Source organism: Hyla sarda, unplaced genomic scaffold (assembly GCF_029499605.1).
Source record: "Hyla sarda isolate aHylSar1 unplaced genomic scaffold, aHylSar1.hap1 scaffold_2135, whole genome shotgun sequence".
In the NCBI taxonomy this organism is placed as follows: Eukaryota; Metazoa; Chordata; class Amphibia; order Anura; family Hylidae; genus Hyla; species Hyla sarda.
The window spans coordinates 36,312-52,816 of record NW_026608801.1 but is presented as its reverse complement, the minus strand read 5'-3'; the positions used below and the strand labels follow the sequence as shown (position 1 = coordinate 52,816).

The 16,505-nt window shown below is 46.4% G+C and overlaps 7 non-coding genes and 1 pseudogene across 7 annotated transcripts; all 8 read right to left on the bottom strand.

The window, feature by feature from the left end:
- Positions 1-424: 424 nt before the first annotated feature.
- LOC130319508 (U2 spliceosomal RNA) lies at positions 425-611 on the bottom strand. Its single transcript, XR_008865681.1, has one exon. It is a non-coding gene; the product is annotated as a U2 spliceosomal RNA (small nuclear RNA).
- Positions 612-1,306: 695 nt separating this feature from the next.
- On the bottom strand, positions 1,307-1,466 carry LOC130319509 (U2 spliceosomal RNA; annotated as a pseudogene).
- Positions 1,467-3,556: 2,090 nt separating this feature from the next.
- LOC130319507 (U2 spliceosomal RNA) lies at positions 3,557-3,747 on the bottom strand. The gene has a single exon (XR_008865680.1). It is a non-coding gene; the product is annotated as a U2 spliceosomal RNA (small nuclear RNA).
- A 2,097-nt stretch (positions 3,748-5,844) lies between these two features.
- On the bottom strand, positions 5,845-6,035 carry LOC130319506 (U2 spliceosomal RNA). Its single transcript, XR_008865679.1, has one exon. It is a non-coding gene; the product is annotated as a U2 spliceosomal RNA (small nuclear RNA).
- Positions 6,036-8,115: 2,080 nt separating this feature from the next.
- Positions 8,116-8,306, bottom strand: LOC130319505 (U2 spliceosomal RNA). Its single transcript, XR_008865678.1, has one exon. It is a non-coding gene; the product is annotated as a U2 spliceosomal RNA (small nuclear RNA).
- Positions 8,307-10,390: 2,084 nt separating this feature from the next.
- On the bottom strand, positions 10,391-10,581 carry LOC130319504 (U2 spliceosomal RNA). Its single transcript, XR_008865677.1, has one exon. It is a non-coding gene; the product is annotated as a U2 spliceosomal RNA (small nuclear RNA).
- A 2,087-nt stretch (positions 10,582-12,668) lies between these two features.
- Positions 12,669-12,859, bottom strand: LOC130319503 (U2 spliceosomal RNA). Its single transcript, XR_008865676.1, has one exon. It is a non-coding gene; the product is annotated as a U2 spliceosomal RNA (small nuclear RNA).
- A 2,090-nt stretch (positions 12,860-14,949) lies between these two features.
- Positions 14,950-15,140, bottom strand: LOC130319502 (U2 spliceosomal RNA). Its single transcript, XR_008865675.1, has one exon. It is a non-coding gene; the product is annotated as a U2 spliceosomal RNA (small nuclear RNA).
- Between the last annotated feature and the right edge of the window lie 1,365 nt (positions 15,141-16,505).

Here is a 16,505-nt window from a genome sequence, read left to right as displayed (position 1 = left end):
AAAAAAGACATATGTCCATCAAGTTCAACCAGGGAATTAAGGGGTAGGGGTGTGGCGCGATATTGGGGAAGGGATGAGATTTTATATTTCTTCATAAGCATTAATCTTATTTTGTCAATTAGGAACATTCAGCACCCACCCGCTATCAAGGCAGCTGCCTATCATGTCATGCCCTACCTGCACAGGTGTGCTGGCTACTCAAATGATCCAATTAAGGAGGCCATTTAGTCAGCAGCAGCAGAAGTCCTGTGCCTGGACGCTCCAACAGCGGCCAGACACAAGCAGAAGCAGAAGCAGCAGCAGCACCACCTTTTGTTTTTTGGCTGCAGCAGCAGCAGCAGCAAGGCCCACAGGGCTGGCTAGCTGGCTAGCCAGCAAGCAGGTAGCAATGAAAGTAGGAATCTTTCTTTTTAACCCTGTAAGGGGGTGGTGCACTGTACCCGAAGATACTGCCATATCGGGTCAATGCATAGGGCGACGGAAGCAAGCTTCGAAATCGGCCCCCGTTCTCAAAAATCCATTTAATATATGGTCCCCAGATAGGGGACGTATCAGATATTAAACTGATAAGAACAGATTTTTTTTTTTTTTTTTTTTTATCTAAAGCCGAGGAACGTGCTTTCGATTCACCCAAAGTGCAAGAAAAAGTGCAAACGTGTTACACTAAAAAAAACGTGCACAAAGGATGCGGTCTATCGCAAGCCCTTCTCCGATAGGAGAGAGGCCCCCCAACAAACCTTACCCTTCGCCTCCGGACCAAAAGGTACCTGCGAGGTTCCAGGTTCGATGTCCCTTTTCGCCGAAGCTACTAGGGGACCACAAATGCTCCCGGCATCCCCCTTGGCGTTAGCCAAGGTATCTGCCCGCAGAGCCGATTACGGTAGGTACCCTGCCAAAGCAGGAGTACCCGGGGTGTTTGCAGGGAGGTGCGGAACCTAATGGCCACACACACCTCCCCTAGACCGCCAGGAGGGACACCCAGAAGGGCTACCCGCATCCTGACCAATCCTGTGAACACACAACACGCAAAAAGTGACACAGTGAGACAAAAAAGAAATAAATAAGTGAATGTGTGCAGATATACTGCCCGGACATCCGGCCGGATCTATAAAAATTTCTCTGATCCTAGCCAGAAGGCCGGGAATCAAGAGGTGAGTGCCACAAGGTGAAGAGATTATGGTGCCCGTGCTTCAACTCAGTGAGTCTATTCTCCCAGTGAGTTTCGGCACCTCGGGGTCACCACTCCCCGAGGCACAAAAGTACCTCGGCTCTAGACCCTCTCAGCCTCATGGCGAGACCCGGAGGGAACAGGTCACATCGGGGCAGCCGTCGAGCTGATTCCTCAGAACCAGCCCCGGAAAGCCCTGGTACACCTGCATCCTCCATGCAGCACCCATCCCCACCAGCATGAAAACTGATAAGAACAGATACTACACTTGATCTTAGCCAAAAGGCCGAGAAGCGATAACCGTGAAAGGGGCGGGCCCAACAAGGTCCCCTTCATGGGCACTATCACTGCTTGCTGTCAGGGAGGCTGCCAGACAATTTTCCATGCACACTCTGGGCTGGGGGGCAGTCAACCACCAGTACACACAGCAGAACCTAAACCCATACCATTATTGCTAAGCAGCAAGACAGGGGCCCATTGCACTCCCACGGGGCCTTTTTAAATGCAATCCATAACCCGGATTTGCCAGGAACCCTTCTTACTCCTCCTACTTGCATGTGACACTGGGCTTAGGATCTGCATAGGAAACACACACACAAGCACACACCTACCTTTGTTGCCTGCAGATGCCTCCTTGGCTGTCCCCAAACGGTATCAAACCAACACCCACGGGAAGCTGTAAGCATAGAGGACATGCCTGCACCCCATTGGACTTACCTGTGTGGGTTAAACCCGGGTTATTTGACAACCTATGGCGGTGATGGTTCTGCTCAGGCAGAGCAGTGCTGATGCTCCTCATAAAGCTGTCGCTGCTGTGAAGGTTCTAGGTGACATCACAAATCCCTATGGTTACATACACAACAAAGCTGGGTTGTTGTTGTTTACACTCTGCAAGGCCTGTGGAAGTGAGTGACATCATAGCACTGTAGTTCTGAGGGTTCTAGATGGATGCAACAATCTCCTGTTGCTTCTATGAAGGCCATAATAGACGACATCACCAAACAGCTCCATAGTCACATACACAGCAAAGGAGAGATGTTGTTTACACCTAGTGATGTCAGTGGTATTGAGTGACATCACAGCACAGTGCTAAGGCTCCTGGGCCTGGACACAGCAGCGGCTGCAATATCTCAACGGAGAATACGTTTATATATATGTGTGTGTGTGCGCGTATATATATATATATATATATATATATATATATATATATATATATATATTTCTCCGCCGAAATCACTTTTAAACCCATTTCCACCTTTTTTTCCCTTCTCTTCCTCTTACTTTTTTTTCACGTTTTTTTACGTTTTTCTCCTTTTCGCCTCTTTTCTGGGCGTATTATTCTTCTTTTTCTTCTTTTTTTTCGTCTAATGCATACCCCATCAGTGCAGCAATGCTTATTCAATACCGCCAGCAGATGGAGACACTGGGGGATAATTTTCTAAGGATTTATACTGATTTTTCCTGTCTGAATTTGTCGCACAGAAAGTTGCAGGCCAAATATGTGTGACATTTCTGCGACTTTAGCTTCTAGAGCATTTTTACAACATTATACATAGGTGCTGAATACATAAAAAGCGACTGTTCAGCGACAGACAAGTCGCATCGGCTGAAAGTAGGCCAGAATGTCAGTCCATGTTGGAGCAGGTTTAGATACAGTCTAAAGCATAGATCTCAAAGTCTGTGCACAGAATTTAGCAAGGGCCTCGCACCTTCTGATGCATCAGGTAGGTGCACAATAGCATAGCCTAACCCTCTGTACTTTGGTCTATATTGATGCGGGACATAGACAGCCAGCTGATGACCAATCCATTAGTGCAATGGATGGCTGGAAGCATTTGTCTTTGCCTTTGCAATACCACAGAAGCAATGCATGGTCAATGTACAGCAATGACACACCTGTGTGAACAGCCAGGAGACCCCCCCCCCCCATGTTATGTTACATAGTTACATAGTTAGTACGGTCGAAAAAAGACATATGTCCATCAAGTTCAACCAGGGAATTAAGGGGTAGGGGTGTGGCGCGATATTGGGGAAGGGATGAGATTTTATATTTCTTCATAAGCATTAATCTTATTTTGTCAATTAGGAACATTCAGCACCCACCCGCTATCAAGGCAGCTGCCTATCATGTCATGCCCTACCTGCACAGGTGTGCTGGCTACTCAAATGATCCAATTAAGGAGGCCATTTAGTCAGCAGCAGCAGAAGTCCTGTGCCTGGACGCTCCAACAGCGGCCAGACACAAGCAGAAGCAGAAGCAGCAGCAGCACCACCTTTTGTTTTTTGGCTGCAGCAGCAGCAGCAGCAAGGCCCACAGGGCTGGCTAGCTGGCTAGCCAGCAAGCAGGTAGCAATGAAAGTAGGAATCTTTCTTTTTAACCCTGTAAGGGGGTGGTGCACTGTACCCGAAGATACTGCCATATCGGGTCAATGCATAGGGCGACGGAAGCAAGCTTCGAAATCGGCCCCCGTTCTCAAAAATCCATTTAATATATGGTCCCCAGATAGGGGACGTATCAGATATTAAACTGATAAGAACAGATACTACACTTGATCTTAGCCAAAAGGCCGAGAAGCGATAACCGTGAAAGGGGCGGGCCCAACAAGGTCCCCTTCATGGGCACTATCACTGCTTGCTGTCAGGGAGGCTGCCAGACAATTTTCCATGCACACTCTGGGCTGGGGGGCAGTCAACCACCAGTACACACAGCAGAACCTAAACCCATACCATTATTGCTAAGCAGCAAGACAGGGGCCCATTGCACTCCCACGGGGCCTTTTTAAATGCAATCCATAACCCGGATTTGCCAGGAACCCTTCTTACTCCTCCTACTTGCATGTGACACTGGGCTTAGGATCTGCATAGGAAACACACACACAAGCACACACCTACCTTTGTTGCCTGCAGATGCCTCCTTGGCTGTCCCCAAACGGTATCAAACCAACACCCACGGGAAGCTGTAAGCATAGAGGACATGCCTGCACCCCATTGGACTTACCTGTGTGGGTTAAACCCGGGTTATTTGACAACCTATGGCGGTGATGGTTCTGCTCAGGCAGAGCAGTGCTGATGCTCCTCATAAAGCTGTCGCTGCTGTGAAGGTTCTAGGTGACATCACAAATCCCTATGGTTACATACACAACAAAGCTGGGTTGTTGTTGTTTACACTCTGCAAGGCCTGTGGAAGTGAGTGACATCATAGCACTGTAGTTCTGAGGGTTCTAGATGGATGCAACAATCTCCTGTTGCTTCTATGAAGGCCATAATAGACGACATCACCAAACAGCTCCATAGTCACATACACAGCAAAGGAGAGATGTTGTTTACACCTAGTGATGTCAGTGGTATTGAGTGACATCACAGCACAGTGCTAAGGCTCCTGGGCCTGGACACAGCAGCGGCTGCAATATCTCAACGGAGAATACGTTTATATATATGTGTGTGTGTGCGCGTATATATATATATATATATATATATATATATATATATATATATATATTTCTCCGCCGAAATCACTTTTAAACCCATTTCCACCTTTTTTTCCCTTCTCTTCCTCTTACTTTTTTTTCACGTTTTTTTACGTTTTTCTCCTTTTCGCCTCTTTTCTGGGCGTATTATTCTTCTTTTTCTTCTTTTTTTTCGTCTAATGCATACCCCATCAGTGCAGCAATGCTTATTCAATACCGCCAGCAGATGGAGACACTGGGGGATAATTTTCTAAGGATTTATACTGATTTTTCCTGTCTGAATTTGTCGCACAGAAAGTTGCAGGCCAAATATGTGTGACATTTCTGCGACTTTAGCTTCTAGAGCATTTTTACAACATTATACATAGGTGCTGAATACATAAAAAGCGACTGTTCAGCGACAGACAAGTCGCATCGGCTGAAAGTAGGCCAGAATGTCAGTCCATGTTGGAGCAGGTTTAGATACAGTCTAAAGCATAGATCTCAAAGTCTGTGCACAGAATTTAGCAAGGGCCTCGCACCTTCTGATGCATCAGGTAGGTGCACAATAGCATAGCCTAACCCTCTGTACTTTGGTCTATATTGATGCGGGACATAGACAGCCAGCTGATGACCAATCCATTAGTGCAATGGATGGCTGGAAGCATTTGTCTTTGCCTTTGCAATACCACAGAAGCAATGCATGGTCAATGTACAGCAATGACACACCTGTGTGAACAGCCAGGAGACCCCCCCCCCCCCATGTTATGTTACATAGTTACATAGTTAGTACGGTCGAAAAAAGACATATGTCCATCAAGTTCAACCAGGGAATTAAGGGGTAGGGGTGTGGCGCGATATTGGGGAAGGGATGAGATTTTATATTTCTTCATAAGCATTAATCTTATTTTGTCAATTAGGAACATTCAGCACCCACCCGCTATCAAGGCAGCTGCCTATCATGTCATGCCCTACCTGCACAGGTGTGCTGGCTACTCAAATGATCCAATTAAGGAGGCCATTTGGCCATTTAGTCAGCAGCAGCAGAAGTCCTGTGCCTGGACGCTCCAACAGCGGCCAGACACAAGCAGAAGCAGAAGCAGCAGCAGCACCACCTTTTGTTTTTTGGCTGCAGCAGCAGCAGCAGCAAGGCCCACAGGGCTGGCTAGCTGGCTAGCCAGCAAGCAGGTAGCAATGAAAGTAGGAATCTTTCTTTTTAACCCTGTAAGGGGGTGGTGCACTGTACCCGAAGATACTGCCATATCGGGTCAATGCATAGGGCGACGGAAGCAAGCTTCGAAATCGGCCCCCGTTCTCAAAAATCCATTTAATATATGGTCCCCAGATAGGGGACGTATCAGATATTAAACTGATAAGAACAGATACTACACTTGATCTTAGCCAAAAGGCCGAGAAGCGATAACCGTGAAAGGGGCGGGCCCAACAAGGTCCCCTTCATGGGCACTATCACTGCTTGCTGTCAGGGAGGCTGCCAGACAATTTTCCATGCACACTCTGGGCTGGGGGGCAGTCAACCACCAGTACACACAGCAGAACCTAAACCCATACCATTATTGCTAAGCAGCAAGACAGGGGCCCATTGCACTCCCACGGGGCCTTTTTAAATGCAATCCATAACCCGGATTTGCCAGGAACCCTTCTTACTCCTCCTACTTGCATGTGACACTGGGCTTAGGATCTGCATAGGAAACACACACACAAGCACACACCTACCTTTGTTGCCTGCAGATGCCTCCTTGGCTGTCCCCAAACGGTATCAAACCAACACCCACGGGAAGCTGTAAGCATAGAGGACATGCCTGCACCCCATTGGACTTACCTGTGTGGGTTAAACCCGGGTTATTTGACAACCTATGGCGGTGATGGTTCTGCTCAGGCAGAGCAGTGCTGATGCTCCTCATAAAGCTGTCGCTGCTGTGAAGGTTCTAGGTGACATCACAAATCCCTATGGTTACATACACAACAAAGCTGGGTTGTTGTTGTTTACACTCTGCAAGGCCTGTGGAAGTGAGTGACATCATAGCACTGTAGTTCTGAGGGTTCTAGATGGATGCAACAATCTCCTGTTGCTTCTATGAAGGCCATAATAGACGACATCACCAAACAGCTCCATAGTCACATACACAGCAAAGGAGAGATGTTGTTTACACCTAGTGATGTCAGTGGTATTGAGTGACATCACAGCACAGTGCTAAGGCTCCTGGGCCTGGACACAGCAGCGGCTGCAATATCTCAACGGAGAATACGTTTATATATATGTGTGTGTGTGCGCGTATATATATATATATATATATATATATATATATATATATATTTCTCCGCCGAAATCACTTTTAAACCCATTTCCACCTTTTTTTCCCTTCTCTTCCTCTTACTTTTTTTTCACGTTTTTTTACGTTTTTCTCCTTTTCGCCTCTTTTCTGGGCGTATTATTCTTCTTTTTCTTCTTTTTTTTCGTCTAATGCATACCCCATCAGTGCAGCAATGCTTATTCAATACCGCCAGCAGATGGAGACACTGGGGGATAATTTTCTAAGGATTTATACTGATTTTTCCTGTCTGAATTTGTCGCACAGAAAGTTGCAGGCCAAATATGTGTGACATTTCTGCGACTTTAGCTTCTAGAGCATTTTTACAACATTATACATAGGTGCTGAATACATAAAAAGCGACTGTTCAGCGACAGACAAGTCGCATCGGCTGAAAGTAGGCCAGAATGTCAGTCCATGTTGGAGCAGGTTTAGATACAGTCTAAAGCATAGATCTCAAAGTCTGTGCACAGAATTTAGCAAGGGCCTCGCACCTTCTGATGCATCAGGTAGGTGCACAATAGCATAGCCTAACCCTCTGTACTTTGGTCTATATTGATGCGGGACATAGACAGCCAGCTGATGACCAATCCATTGCAATGGATGGCTGGAAGCATTTGTCTTTGCCTTTGCAATACCACAGAAGCAATGCATGGTCAATGTACAGCAATGACACACCTGTGTGAACAGCCAGGAGACCCCCCCCCCCCCATGTTATGTTACATAGTTACATAGTTAGTACGGTCGAAAAAAGACATATGTCCATCAAGTTCAACCAGGGAATTAAGGGGTAGGGGTGTGGCGCGATATTGGGGAAGGGATGAGATTTTATATTTCTTCATAAGCATTAATCTTATTTTGTCAATTAGGAACATTCAGCACCCACCCGCTATCAAGGCAGCTGCCTATCATGTCATGCCCTACCTGCACAGGTGTGCTGGCTACTCAAATGATCCAATTAAGGAGGCCATTTAGTCAGCAGCAGCAGAAGTCCTGTGCCTGGACGCTCCAACAGCGGCCAGACACAAGCAGAAGCAGAAGCAGCAGCAGCACCACCTTTTGTTTTTTGGCTGCAGCAGCAGCAGCAGCAAGGCCCACAGGGCTGGCTAGCTGGCTAGCCAGCAAGCAGGTAGCAATGAAAGTAGGAATCTTTCTTTTTAACCCTGTAAGGGGGTGGTGCACTGTACCCGAAGATACTGCCATATCGGGTCAATGCATAGGGCGACGGAAGCAAGCTTCGAAATCGGCCCCCGTTCTCAAAAATCCATTTAATATATGGTCCCCAGATAGGGGACGTATCAGATATTAAACTGATAAGAACAGATACTACACTTGATCTTAGCCAAAAGGCCGAGAAGCGATAACCGTGAAAGGGGCGGGCCCAACAAGGTCCCCTTCATGGGCACTATCACTGCTTGCTGTCAGGGAGGCTGCCAGACAATTTTCCATGCACACTCTGGGCTGGGGGGCAGTCAACCACCAGTACACACAGCAGAACCTAAACCCATACCATTATTGCTAAGCAGCAAGACAGGGGCCCATTGCACTCCCACGGGGCCTTTTTAAATGCAATCCATAACCCGGATTTGCCAGGAACCCTTCTTACTCCTCCTACTTGCATGTGACACTGGGCTTAGGATCTGCATAGGAAACACACACACAAGCACACACCTACCTTTGTTGCCTGCAGATGCCTCCTTGGCTGTCCCCAAACGGTATCAAACCAACACCCACGGGAAGCTGTAAGCATAGAGGACATGCCTGCACCCCATTGGACTTACCTGTGTGGGTTAAACCCGGGTTATTTGACAACCTATGGCGGTGATGGTTCTGCTCAGGCAGAGCAGTGCTGATGCTCCTCATAAAGCTGTCGCTGCTGTGAAGGTTCTAGGTGACATCACAAATCCCTATGGTTACATACACAACAAAGCTGGGTTGTTGTTGTTTACACTCTGCAAGGCCTGTGGAAGTGAGTGACATCATAGCACTGTAGTTCTGAGGGTTCTAGATGGATGCAACAATCTCCTGTTGCTTCTATGAAGGCCATAATAGACGACATCACCAAACAGCTCCATAGTCACATACACAGCAAAGGAGAGATGTTGTTTACACCTAGTGATGTCAGTGGTATTGAGTGACATCACAGCACAGTGCTAAGGCTCCTGGGCCTGGACACAGCAGCGGCTGCAATATCTCAACGGAGAATACGTTTATATATATGTGTGTGTGTGCGCGTATATATATATATATATATATATATATATATATATATATATATTTCTCCGCCGAAATCACTTTTAAACCCATTTCCACCTTTTTTTCCCTTCTCTTCCTCTTACTTTTTTTTCACGTTTTTTTACGTTTTTCTCCTTTTCGCCTCTTTTCTGGGCGTATTATTCTTCTTTTTCTTCTTTTTTTTCGTCTAATGCATACCCCATCAGTGCAGCAATGCTTATTCAATACCGCCAGCAGATGGAGACACTGGGGGATAATTTTCTAAGGATTTATACTGATTTTTCCTGTCTGAATTTGTCGCACAGAAAGTTGCAGGCCAAATATGTGTGACATTTCTGCGACTTTAGCTTCTAGAGCATTTTTACAACATTATACATAGGTGCTGAATACATAAAAAGCGACTGTTCAGCGACAGACAAGTCGCATCGGCTGAAAGTAGGCCAGAATGTCAGTCCATGTTGGAGCAGGTTTAGATACAGTCTAAAGCATAGATCTCAAAGTCTGTGCACAGAATTTAGCAAGGGCCTCGCACCTTCTGATGCATCAGGTAGGTGCACAATAGCATAGCCTAACCCTCTGTACTTTGGTCTATATTGATGCGGGACATAGACAGCCAGCTGATGACCAATCCATTAGTGCAATGGATGGCTGGAAGCATTTGTCTTTGCCTTTGCAATACCACAGAAGCAATGCATGGTCAATGTACAGCAATGACACACCTGTGTGAACAGCCAGGAGACCCCCCCCCCCCATGTTATGTTACATAGTTACATAGTTAGTACGGTCGAAAAAAGACATATGTCCATCAAGTTCAACCAGGGAATTAAGGGGTAGGGGTGTGGCGCGATATTGGGGAAGGGATGAGATTTTATATTTCTTCATAAGCATTAATCTTATTTTGTCAATTAGGAACATTCAGCACCCACCCGCTATCAAGGCAGCTGCCTATCATGTCATGCCCTACCTGCACAGGTGTGCTGGCTACTCAAATGATCCAATTAAGGAGGCCATTTAGTCAGCAGCAGCAGAAGTCCTGTGCCTGGACGCTCCAACAGCGGCCAGACACAAGCAGAAGCAGAAGCAGCAGCAGCACCACCTTTTGTTTTTTGGCTGCAGCAGCAGCAGCAGCAAGGCCCACAGGGCTGGCTAGCTGGCTAGCCAGCAAGCAGGTAGCAATGAAAGTAGGAATCTTTCTTTTTAACCCTGTAAGGGGGTGGTGCACTGTACCCGAAGATACTGCCATATCGGGTCAATGCATAGGGCGACGGAAGCAAGCTTCGAAATCGGCCCCCGTTCTCAAAAATCCATTTAATATATGGTCCCCAGATAGGGGACGTATCAGATATTAAACTGATAAGAACAGATACTACACTTGATCTTAGCCAAAAGGCCGAGAAGCGATAACCGTGAAAGGGGCGGGCCCAACAAGGTCCCCTTCATGGGCACTATCACTGCTTGCTGTCAGGGAGGCTGCCAGACAATTTTCCATGCACACTCTGGGCTGGGGGGCAGTCAACCACCAGTACACACAGCAGAACCTAAACCCATACCATTATTGCTAAGCAGCAAGACAGGGGCCCATTGCACTCCCACGGGGCCTTTTTAAATGCAATCCATAACCCGGATTTGCCAGGAACCCTTCTTACTCCTCCTACTTGCATGTGACACTGGGCTTAGGATCTGCATAGGAAACACACACACAAGCACACACCTACCTTTGTTGCCTGCAGATGCCTCCTTGGCTGTCCCCAAACGGTATCAAACCAACACCCACGGGAAGCTGTAAGCATAGAGGACATGCCTGCACCCCATTGGACTTACCTGTGTGGGTTAAACCCGGGTTATTTGACAACCTATGGCGGTGATGGTTCTGCTCAGGCAGAGCAGTGCTGATGCTCCTCATAAAGCTGTCGCTGCTGTGAAGGTTCTAGGTGACATCACAAATCCCTATGGTTACATACACAACAAAGCTGGGTTGTTGTTGTTTACACTCTGCAAGGCCTGTGGAAGTGAGTGACATCATAGCACTGTAGTTCTGAGGGTTCTAGATGGATGCAACAATCTCCTGTTGCTTCTATGAAGGCCATAATAGACGACATCACCAAACAGCTCCATAGTCACATACACAGCAAAGGAGAGATGTTGTTTACACCTAGTGATGTCAGTGGTATTGAGTGACATCACAGCACAGTGCTAAGGCTCCTGGGCCTGGACACAGCAGCGGCTGCAATATCTCAACGGAGAATACGTTTATATATATGTGTGTGTGTGCGCGTATATATATATATATATATATATATATATATATATATATATATATATATTTCTCCGCCGAAATCACTTTTAAACCCATTTCCACCTTTTTTTCCCTTCTCTTCCTCTTACTTTTTTTTCACGTTTTTTTACGTTTTTCTCCTTTTCGCCTCTTTTCTGGGCGTATTATTCTTCTTTTTCTTCTTTTTTTTCGTCTAATGCATACCCCATCAGTGCAGCAATGCTTATTCAATACCGCCAGCAGATGGAGACACTGGGGGATAATTTTCTAAGGATTTATACTGATTTTTCCTGTCTGAATTTGTCGCACAGAAAGTTGCAGGCCAAATATGTGTGACATTTCTGCGACTTTAGCTTCTAGAGCATTTTTACAACATTATACATAGGTGCTGAATACATAAAAAGCGACTGTTCAGCGACAGACAAGTCGCATCGGCTGAAAGTAGGCCAGAATGTCAGTCCATGTTGGAGCAGGTTTAGATACAGTCTAAAGCATAGATCTCAAAGTCTGTGCACAGAATTTAGCAAGGGCCTCGCACCTTCTGATGCATCAGGTAGGTGCACAATAGCATAGCCTAACCCTCTGTACTTTGGTCTATATTGATGCGGGACATAGACAGCCAGCTGATGACCAATCCATTAGTGCAATGGATGGCTGGAAGCATTTGTCTTTGCCTTTGCAATACCACAGAAGCAATGCATGGTCAATGTACAGCAATGACACACCTGTGTGAACAGCCAGGAGACCCCCCCCCCCCATGTTATGTTACATAGTTACATAGTTAGTACGGTCGAAAAAAGACATATGTCCATCAAGTTCAACCAGGGAATTAAGGGGTAGGGGTGTGGCGCGATATTGGGGAAGGGATGAGATTTTATATTTCTTCATAAGCATTAATCTTATTTTGTCAATTAGGAACATTCAGCACCCACCCGCTATCAAGGCAGCTGCCTATCATGTCATGCCCTACCTGCACAGGTGTGCTGGCTACTCAAATGATCCAATTAAGGAGGCCATTTAGTCAGCAGCAGCAGAAGTCCTGTGCCTGGACGCTCCAACAGCGGCCAGACACAAGCAGAAGCAGAAGCAGCAGCAGCACCACCTTTTGTTTTTTGGCTGCAGCAGCAGCAGCAAGGCCCACAGGGCTGGCTAGCTGGCTAGCCAGCAAGCAGGTAGCAATGAAAGTAGGAATCTTTCTTTTTAACCCTGTAAGGGGGTGGTGCACTGTACCCGAAGATACTGCCATATCGGGTCAATGCATAGGGCGACGGAAGCAAGCTTCGAAATCGGCCCCCGTTCTCAAAAATCCATTTAATATATGGTCCCCAGATAGGGGACGTATCAGATATTAAACTGATAAGAACAGATACTACACTTGATCTTAGCCAAAAGGCCGAGAAGCGATAACCGTGAAAGGGGCGGGCCCAACAAGGTCCCCTTCATGGGCACTATCACTGCTTGCTGTCAGGGAGGCTGCCAGACAATTTTCCATGCACACTCTGGGCTGGGGGGCAGTCAACCACCAGTACACACAGCAGAACCTAAACCCATACCATTATTGCTAAGCAGCAAGACAGGGGCCCATTGCACTCCCACGGGGCCTTTTTAAATGCAATCCATAACCCGGATTTGCCAGGAACCCTTCTTACTCCTCCTACTTGCATGTGACACTGGGCTTAGGATCTGCATAGGAAACACACACACAAGCACACACCTACCTTTGTTGCCTGCAGATGCCTCCTTGGCTGTCCCCAAACGGTATCAAACCAACACCCACGGGAAGCTGTAAGCATAGAGGACATGCCTGCACCCCATTGGACTTACCTGTGTGGGTTAAACCCGGGTTATTTGACAACCTATGGCGGTGATGGTTCTGCTCAGGCAGAGCAGTGCTGATGCTCCTCATAAAGCTGTCGCTGCTGTGAAGGTTCTAGGTGACATCACAAATCCCTATGGTTACATACACAACAAAGCTGGGTTGTTGTTGTTTACACTCTGCAAGGCCTGTGGAAGTGAGTGACATCATAGCACTGTAGTTCTGAGGGTTCTAGATGGATGCAACAATCTCCTGTTGCTTCTATGAAGGCCATAATAGACGACATCACCAAACAGCTCCATAGTCACATACACAGCAAAGGAGAGATGTTGTTTACACCTAGTGATGTCAGTGGTATTGAGTGACATCACAGCACAGTGCTAAGGCTCCTGGGCCTGGACACAGCAGCGGCTGCAATATCTCAACGGAGAATACGTTTATATATATGTGTGTGTGTGCGCGTGTATATATATATATATATATATATATATATATATATATATATATATTTCTCCGCCGAAATCACTTTTAAACCCATTTCCACCTTTTTTTCCCTTCTCTTCCTCTTACTTTTTTTTCACGTTTTTTTACGTTTTTCTCCTTTTCGCCTCTTTTCTGGGCGTATTATTCTTCTTTTTCTTCTTTTTTTTCGTCTAATGCATACCCCATCAGTGCAGCAATGCTTATTCAATACCGCCAGCAGATGGAGACACTGGGGGATAATTTTCTAAGGATTTATACTGATTTTTCCTGTCTGAATTTGTCGCACAGAAAGTTGCAGGCCAAATATGTGTGACATTTCTGCGACTTTAGCTTCTAGAGCATTTTTACAACATTATACATAGGTGCTGAATACATAAAAAGCGACTGTTCAGCGACAGACAAGTCGCATCGGCTGAAAGTAGGCCAGAATGTCAGTCCATGTTGGAGCAGGTTTAGATACAGTCTAAAGCATAGATCTCAAAGTCTGTGCACAGAATTTAGCAAGGGCCTCGCACCTTCTGATGCATCAGGTAGGTGCACAATAGCATAGCCTAACCCTCTGTACTTTGGTCTATATTGATGCGGGACATAGACAGCCAGCTGATGACCAATCCATTAGTGCAATGGATGGCTGGAAGCATTTGTCTTTGCCTTTGCAATACCACAGAAGCAATGCATGGTCAATGTACAGCAATGACACACCTGTGTGAACAGCCAGGAGACCCCCCCCCCCCCCATGTTATGTTACATAGTTACATAGTTAGTACGGTCGAAAAAAGACATATGTCCATCAAGTTCAACCAGGAAATTAAGGGGTAGGGGTGTGGCGCGATATTGGGGAAGGGATGAGATTTTATATTTCTTCATAAGCATTAATCTTATTTTGTCAATTAGGAACATTCAGCACCCACCCGCTATCAAGGCAGCTGCCTATCATGTCATGCCCTACCTGCACAGGTGTGCTGGCTACTCAAATGATCCAATTAAGGAGGCCATTTAGTCAGCAGCAGCAGAAGTCCTGTGCCTGGACGCTCCAACAGCGGCCAGACACAAGCAGAAGCAGAAGCAGCAGCAGCACCACCTTTTGTTTTTTGGCTGCAGCAGCAGCAGCAGCAAGGCCCACAGGGCTGGCTAGCTGGCTAGCCAGCAAGCAGGTAGCAATGAAAGTAGGAATCTTTCTTTTTAACCCTGTAAGGGGGTGGTGCACTGTACCCGAAGATACTGCCATATCGGGTCAATGCATAGGGCGACGGAAGCAAGCTTCGAAATCGGCCCCCGTTCTCAAAAATCCATTTAATATATGGTCCCCAGATAGGGGACGTATCAGATATTAAACTGATAAGAACAGATACTACACTTGATCTTAGCCAAAAGGCCGAGAAGCGATAACCGTGAAAGGGGCGGGCCCAACAAGGTCCCCTTCATGGGCACTATCACTGCTTGCTGTCAGGGAGGCTGCCAGACAATTTTCCATGCACACTCTGGGCTGGGGGGCAGTCAACCACCAGTACACACAGCAGAACCTAAACCCATACCATTATTGCTAAGCAGCAAGACAGGGGCCCATTGCACTCCCACGGGGCCTTTTTAAATGCAATCCATAACCCGGATTTGCCAGGAACCCTTCTTACTCCTCCTACTTGCATGTGACACTGGGCTTAGGATCTGCATAGGAAACACACACACAAGCACACACCTACCTTTGTTGCCTGCAGATGCCTCCTTGGCTGTCCCCAAACGGTATCAAACCAACACCCACGGGAAGCTGTAAGCATAGAGGACATGCCTGCACCCCATTGGACTTACCTGTGTGGGTTAAACCCGGGTTATTTGACAACCTATGGCGGTGATGGTTCTGCTCAGGCAGAGCAGTGCTGATGCTCCTCATAAAGCTGTCGCTGCTGTGAAGGTTCTAGGTGACATCACAAATCCCTATGGTTACATACACAACAAAGCTGGGTTGTTGTTGTTTACACTCTGCAAGGCCTGTGGAAGTGAGTGACATCATAGCACTGTAGTTCTGAGGGTTCTAGATGGATGCAACAATCTCCTGTTGCTTCTATGAAGGCCATAATAGACGACATCACCAAACAGCTCCATAGTCACATACACAGCAAAGGAGAGATGTTGTTTACACCTAGTGATGTCAGTGGTATTGAGTGACATCACAGCACAGTGCTAAGGCTCCTGGGCCTGGACACAGCAGCGGCTGCAATATCTCAACGGAGAATACGTTTATATATATGTGTGTGTGTGCGCGTATATATATATATATATATATATATATATATATATATATATATTTCTCCGCCGAAATCACTTTTAAACCCATTTCCACCTTTTTTTCCCTTCTCTTCCTCTTACTTTTTTTTCACGTTTTTTTACGTTTTTCTCCTTTTCGCCTCTTTTCTGGGCGTATTATTCTTCTTTTTCTTCTTTTTTTTCGTCTAATGCATACCCCATCAGTGCAGCAATGCTTATTCAATACCGCCAGCAGATGGAGACACTGGGGGATAATTTTCTAAGGATTTATACTGATTTTTCCTGTCTGAATTTGTCGCACAGAAAGTTGCAGGCCAAATATGTGTGACATTTCTGCGACTTTAGCTTCTAGAGCATTTTTACAACATTATACATAGGTGCTGAATACATAAAAAGCGACTGTTCAGCGACAGACAAGTCGCATCGGCTGAAAGTAGGCCAGAATGTCAGTCCATGTTGGAGCAGGTTTAGATACAGTCTAAAGCATAGA